Genomic DNA, 7,951 nt, shown 5'->3' on the forward strand with positions numbered 1-7,951 from the left:
CGGTTTCAATGTTCCAATGAGAAGACATATGGTAACAGAATGAATTTTTCGAAAAAGACCTAAATAGGGGCACCTAGGTGGTTTAGTTGGTTGAGCAGCTGACTCTTGATTTCAGCTTAGATCATGACCTATTAGTCGTGAGGGCAAGCTCTGCATCTGTCTCTGCCCAGAGCATGGAGCCTGCTTGGGATTCTCTCTCCCTCTCTCTCTCTGCCACTCCCCTGCTCACGCACATGTGATCTTCCTCTCAAAACAAACATCAAAAATTTCTACAAAATTATAAAGACCCATCTATATACTGCTTATAAGAGATTCACTTCAGACCTGTATGTTCAGAAACACACAGACTGAAAGTTAACAGATGGAGTAAGATATTCCATGCAAATGGAAGGGGAAAAAGACTGGGGTAGGAAAACTTACATCAGACAAAATAGATTTTAAAATGTAGTGTGTAATGAGCGACAATGAAGACCACTACACAATGATAATCAATCCAACAATAGTATATAACAATTATAAATACAAATCCACCCAATATTAAAGCAAATTTAAATGCCTAAGAAAATATCATACAAAAAAGGTGAAACCGACAGTAATCCAATAAAAGTAGGGGACTTTAACAACTCACTCACATCAATGGATAGAACATTCAGGAAGAAAACCAAGTGGTAAACAGTATCCTTGTGCTGAAAGGTAACAATCTGCAACCAAGAATCCTCTATCCATGAAGACTATCATTCAGAATAGAGGGAGAGAAAAAGAGTTTGTCAAACAAAAACTAAAGGAGCTTGTGACCAATAAACCAGCCCCACAAGAAACACTAAAGGGGACTTGCTGAGTAGAAAGGAAAGACCATAAGTGAGAGTATGATAAGAAACACAAAAGCAGGGGCGCCTGGGTGGCGCAGTCGGTTAAGCGTCCGACTTCAGCCAGGTCACGATCTCACGGTCCGGGAGTTCGAGCCCCGCGTCAGGCTCTGGGCTGATGGCTCAGAGCCTGGAGCCTGTTTCCGATTCTGTGTCTCCCTCTCTCTCTGCCCCTCCCCCATTCATGCTCTGTCTCTCTCTGTCCCAAAAATAAATAAACGTTGAAAAAAAAAATTAAAAAAAAAAAAAAGAAACACAAAAGCAGTCAAGGTAAGTATTTCTGTTCAAAAAAAAAAAAAAATCAGTCAAGGAATTCTCAAAAGGATGTAATATATGACACCATATAAAACCCAAACCAGAGGTGGTATACAGAATGGCTTCAAACTTAAGCGACCATCAACTTCATATACACTGCTATATGCAGATGCTATATACAAGCCTAACAGTCACCATAAATCAAAAACCACTGATAGATATGCAAAGAATAAAGAGAAAGGAATCCAAGCATATCGCTAAAGAAAGCCAGCCAACTATGGAAGAGAGCATGAGAAGGATCAGAGAAAAACTACAAAGGCAACCCCAAAACAAGTAACCAAAGGACAGGAACACGTATCAACAATTACTTTGAGTGTCAATCAACTACATGCTCCCATCAAAAGACATAGGGCAAAAGAGTAAATAAAAAATTAAGATCCATCCATACGCTGCCTACAACAAACTCATTTCAGACATAAAGACACTTGCAGATGTTAAGTAAGGGGATAAAGAAACATTTATCATGCAAATAGAGGTCGCTGAGTTCTTCAAGTCCTGTATCCTGGTCTTTTGCCTTTGTTTCCCTTTTTTTTTCTGCTTCGTTATTCTCCATAATTTTACATCCATTGTAGCATCCATTCAAGACTGCATCTCGGTTACAGCAGTTTTAAATTTTGGCCTGACTAGATTTTATTTATTTTATCTCTACAGAAAGGGAGTCTCTGGTGTCTTCTATGCTTTTTTCAACCCTAGCTAGTATTCTTATTATCGTGGTTCTAAATTCTAGTTCAGACATCCTGCTTATATCTGTGTTAAGTCCCTTGCTGTCATTTCTTCCTGTTTCTTCCTTTGGGGTGAATTCCTTCATTTTGTCCTTTTGAAGGAAGAAAAGGATGGCTCAGTCGGTTAAGCATCCAGTTTTAGCTCAGGTCATGATCTCACGGTCCCCGAGTTCGAGCCCCACACGTCAGTCTCTGTGTTGACAGCTCAGAACCTGGAGCCTTCTTCGAAATCTGTGTGTCCCTCTCTCTCTGCCTCTGCCCTGCCCGTGCTCTCTCTTACAAATTAATATAATTAAAAATTAAAAACAAAAATCAGCTAAAGGGAGCTAGATCCTAGGTGTGTTTCAGTCCGCTTCTTGAAAGAAATTTGATACAGAGGGAAAAAAAAGGAGAGAAAAGAAAAGATAAGAACTTAAAAATTAAAAGAAATTTATAGAATAAGATGAAATAAACAAATTTTTAAGAAAAATAAAGTAAAAAAATAAAAATAAATTTTTCTCTTTCTGGTGAGTTTTGTGGCTCAAGTTATGCAGATTGTTGTATTGATCCTCAGGTCAGATTCCTAGGTTTTCAAAATGGTTTGGTGCTGATCTATCGGCATTTCAGGGACAAGACAAGGTCAGGGTCTCCGTGCAGCTCTGCCATCTCAACTCCTCAGAAACAGTGGCTCTGAATGAAACCCTGGACCAGATGGGCTCAGCAGATATATACAGAATAGTCCATCCTAAACCAGTAGAATACGCACTCTCTGCAACATTCCCAGAAAAAAACACGTATTAGGCCACAAAACAAGCCTGAACAAATTCAAGAAGATCAAAGTCATACCCCCGCATCTTTTCTTACCACAAGGCTATGAAACTAGAAGGCAACCATCAGAACTCTGCAAAGACCACAAATACATGGAGGTTAAATGACATGCTACTAAGCAATGAATGGGTCAACCAAGAAACCAAAGAAGAAATTAAAAAGTACGTGGAAACAAAAATGAAAACCACAATGGTCTAAAAGCTTCCAGATGCAGCCAAAGTGTTTCTAAGAGGGAAGCAAATAGTTAATATAAGCCTAACACAAGAAGCGAGAAATTTTTTTAAAAACCTAACCTTACACTGAAAAGGAACTGGGGCGGGGGGGGGGGGGGTGGGGGGAAACAACAAACAAAACCCAAAAGCAGGAGGAGGAGGAAAAAATAAAGATTGGAGCAAAAATGAATAACATAGAAACTTAAATAGCAATAGAATAGATCCTTAAAATCAGGAGCTGGTTAAAAAAAAAAGAAAGAAAGAAATCAATAAAACTGGGGCACCTGGATGGCTCAGGTGGCTCAGCCCTGAATCAGGGAAAAAAAGAAAATTTGAACAGGTTTATTATCAGCAAGGAGAATTAATCAGGAATCAAAAAGCTCCCAAACAGTCCAGGACCAGACAGTTTCACAGTCTAATTCTACCAAACATTCAAAGAAGTCTTAACACCTGTTCTTCTCAAACAATTTTTTAAAAATACAAGGAAATTGGAGCACCTGGGTGGCTCAGTTGGTTAGACGTCCGACTTCAGCTCAGGTCATGATCTCACAGTCTGAGTTCAAGCCCCGTGTTGGGCTCTGTGCTGACAGCTCAGAGCCTGGAGCCTGCTTCAGATTCTGTGTCTCCCTTTCTCTCTGCCCCTCCCCTGCTCATGTGGTCTCTCTCTGTCTCAAAAATAAATAAAAACATTAAAACAATTTTTATTACATATAAGGAAAAATTCTAAACTCATTCTATGAGGCCAGTATCACCCTGATACCAAAATCAGATAAAGACACCACAAAAAAAAGAACTATAGGCCAAGATCTGTGATGAACATGGATGCAAAACTCCTCAAAAAAATACGAGAAAACTGAATCCAACAATGCATTTAAAAAAATCATTCACTAAGATTAACTGGGATTTATTTCTGGGATCCAAGAATGGTTCAATATTTGCAAGGCAATCAATGTGATACATCACATCAATCGGAAAATGGATAAAAAACATATGATCATTTCAATAGATGAAGAAAAACCATTTGACCAAGTACAACATCCATTCCTGATAAAAACCCTCAACAAAGTAGGTTTAGAGGAAATATACCTCAAGATAATCAAGTCCATGTAGGAAAAACCCACAGCGAACACTCTATTTAATGGGAGAGAAATAGAGTTCTCCCCCAAGGTCAGGAAGAAGACAAGCATGTCTCCTCTCACCACTTTTATTTTATTCAACCTAGTACTCAAAGTCCTGGCCGTGGCAGTCAGACAACAAAGGGCATCCACGCTGGTAAGGAAGAAATAAAACTTCCACTTTTTGCAGACGACATGATACTAAATAGAGAAAACCCACAAGACTCCACCGAAGAACTACTTGAACTGACAAATGCATTTAGGAAACCCCAAAGATATAAAAGCAAATGTGCAGAAATCTGTTGCATTTCTATACAGTAATAATGAAACAACAGAAAGAGGAATTAAAAAACAAACCCATTTGCAATTCCACCGGAAGTAATAACATACTTAGGAATAAACTTAACCCAAGAGGCGAAAGACTGGCACTCTGAAAACTATAAAACACTGATGAAAGAAAGTGAAGGAAACACACAGAAAAAATAGCAAGATATTCCATGCTCATGGATTATAAGAACAAATTTTGTTAATCTGTCTGTATTACCCAAAGCAATCTACACATTTTATGCAATCCCTATCAAAATACCGACAGCATTTTTCACAGAGCTAGAACAAACAATCCTAAAACGTATATGGAACCACAAAAGACCCTGAATAATCAAAGCACTTTTGAAAAAGAATAGCGAAGCTGGAGGCATCACAGTTCCAGACTGTTATATTACAAAGCTTTAGTAATTTAAACAGTATGGTACTGGCACAAAAATAGACCCATAGATCAATAGAACAGAATAGAAAACCCAGAAATAAACCCACAACTATTTGCTCAATTTATCTTTGACAAAGCAGGAAAGTATATCCGATGGGAAAAAGACAGTCTTTTCAATAAATGGTGCTGGGGAAACCTGGACAACTACATGCCAAAGAGTTAAACTGGACCACTTTCTTACACCATACACAAAAATAAACTCAAAATACAGACCTAAATGTGAGGCCTGAAACAGTAAAAATCCTCGAAGAGAGCACAAGCGGTCAACTCTGACATCAGCCATAGCAACAGTTTTCTAGGTATTTCTCCTGAGGCAAGAGAAATAAAAGCAAAAATAAACTATTTTAACTATATCAAAATAAAAAGCTTCTGCGCTGCAAAGGAAACAATCAACAAAATTAAAATTAAAAGGCAGCCTATGAAACAGCAGAAGATATGTGTAAATGACTTACCTAATAAAGGGCTAATATCCAAAATATATAAAGAACTTATACAAGTCAACACCAAAAAAAATCCCCCAAATAATCCAATTTTAAAATGGGCAGAAGGGGTGCCTGGGTGGCTCAGTCAGTTAAGCGTCCAACTTCGGCTCAGGTCACGATCTCACTGTTCCTGAGTTCAAGCCCAGCATTGGGCTCTGTGCTGACAGCTTGGAGACTGGAGCCTGCTTCCAAATATCCTCCCTCTCTCTCTGCCCCTTCCTCACTCATGCTGTCTCTCTCTCCCTCAAAATAAACAAACACTGGAAAAAAATTTTTAATGGGCAGAAGACATGAACAAATATTTCTCCAAAGAATACATCCAGGTGGCCAAAAGACACATGAAAAGATGTTCAACGTCACTCATCCTCAGAGAAATGCAAATCAAAACCACAATGAGGCATCACCTTACACCAGAAGAACAACTAAAATCAAAATCACAAGAAACAAGTGTTGGCAGGATGTGGGAAAAAAGGAACCCTCTTGCGCTGTTGGTGGGAACGCAAACTGATACAGCAATTTTGGAAAACAGTATGGAGTTTCCTCAAAAAGTTAGGGGGTGCCTGGATGGCTCAAGCGGTTAAGCATCTGACTCTTGATTTCAGCTCAGATCATGATCTCATGGTTGGTGAAACTGAGCCCTGCATTGGGCTCCATGATGACAGTGTGGAGCCTCCTTGAGATTCTCTCTCCCCCCCCCCTCTGCCCCTCCCCTGCTCACACACTCTTTCTCTCTCAAAATAAATAAACTTAAAAAATAATTTAAAGGGGGCGCCTGGGTGGCTCAGTCAGTTGAGCGTCTGACTTCGACTCAGGTCATGACCTTGCAGTTCGTGAGTTCTAGCCCCACGTCGGGCTCTGTGCTGACAGCTCAGAGCCTGGAGCTTGCTTCAGATGCTGTGTCTCCCTCTCTCTGCCCCTTTCCTGCTCATGCTCTGTCTCTGTCTCTCAAAAATGAATAAACATTAAAAAAATGTTTTTAATAAATAAAAAATAATTTAAGAAACAGAACTACCCTATGATTCAGTAATCACACTACTGGGTATTTACCCAAAAAATACAAAAACACTAATTCAAAGGGATACATGCACCCCTATGTTTATGCATCTCTATATTTATTGCAGCATTATTTACAATAGCCAAATTATGGAAGCAGCCCAAGTGTCCACTGATAGACAAAAGGAAGATGTGTGTGTGTGTGTGTATACAAAGGGCACACATACACAATGAAACATTATTCAGCCATAATAAAGAATGAAATCTTGGATGCAGCTAAGGAGCCTAATGCTAAGCAAAATTAGTCAGAGAATAAATACCATGTGATTTCAGTCATATGTGGAAATTAAAAAGCAAAATGAATGAGCAAAGGTGAAAACAACAGAAAGACAAACCAAGAAACAGGCTCTTAACTACAGAGAATAGACTGACTGTTACCAGAGGAAGGGGGGTTGGGCAAATAGGTGATGGGGATTAAAGAGTGCACCTGTCTGATGAGCACTGGGTGATGTATGGAGGTGTTCAATCACTATATTGTACACCTGCAACCAATAAAACACTGTTGACTACACTGGAATCTTTTTAAAACACTAAAAATTCAAGATTTACATATATGATACTCAATTTCAATCTGGACTGAGCAGTATCACAATGGTGTTTAAAGGTACATGTGACCACATTGCCCATCTCTAAAAGTTAACTCCCAAGAGGAAAGATACTGTGGTTTGTGAGTTTCCTTTAACTTTGCTTTTTCATGTTAACCTTTCCTAGGACTTTGATAATTAGAAGTAATTGGTTTTAAAATTTGGTGCCTATCATCATTGCTGCAATTCGTTATCAACTTATGTTTTGAATTTCATTACCGAAATATGTAAATGGTGTCCTATAGCTTCATGACAGAACTTGTAATGAGCTATTCTGGACGATTCCACTAGATGAAACTAGAGATAGAAAATAAAAAATAAAGTGAATTTGAGACATTGGCACAGGGCACATTTGGATAGATATAATTAATCTTCTCTAATAAAGTTTTCTGGTTGCAGAAATTAAAATGTCCACCAGTAGTGCAAGAATTATCACTACCCGACCTCAGGAGATACTATATATATCTACAGTATCACGAGTGTGGTACTTTTGACAGGGTCCACAGATAGGTTAATGGAATAGGGTTTGAAAGTTCAGAAATAGACTCAAATAGAACGTGGGAAATATTTTTGATACATTTGTCTTGATTATACAATGAAATAATATTTGGGCCACTGAATTAAATAAAATATTAAAATTTTAAGAAGAAAACAGTGGGGGCATCTGACTTCGGCTCAGGTCATGATCTCCCCATTCATGGGTTCGAGCCCCACACAGGCTCTATGCTGACAGCTCAGAGTCTGGATCCTGCTTCAGATTCTGTGTCCTAGCTCTCTGCCCGTCCCCACTCATCCTCTGTCTGTCTGCCTGTGTCTAAATGAACAAACATGAAAGAAAGAAAGAAAGAAAGAAAGAAAGAAAGAAAGAAAGAAAGAAAGAAAGAAAGAAAGAGAAAGAGAGAAAAGAAAGAGAAAAGAAAGAGAGAAAGAAAGAAAAGAAAGAGAGAAAAGAAAGAAAAGGAGGAAAGAAAAGAAAGAAAAGAAAGGAAAGAAAAGAAAGAAAAGAGAAGAAAGAAGAAAAGAAAAAAG

Source organism: Felis catus, chromosome D1 (assembly GCF_018350175.1).
Source record: "Felis catus isolate Fca126 chromosome D1, F.catus_Fca126_mat1.0, whole genome shotgun sequence".
Lineage (NCBI taxonomy): Eukaryota > Metazoa > Chordata > Mammalia > Carnivora > Felidae > Felis > Felis catus.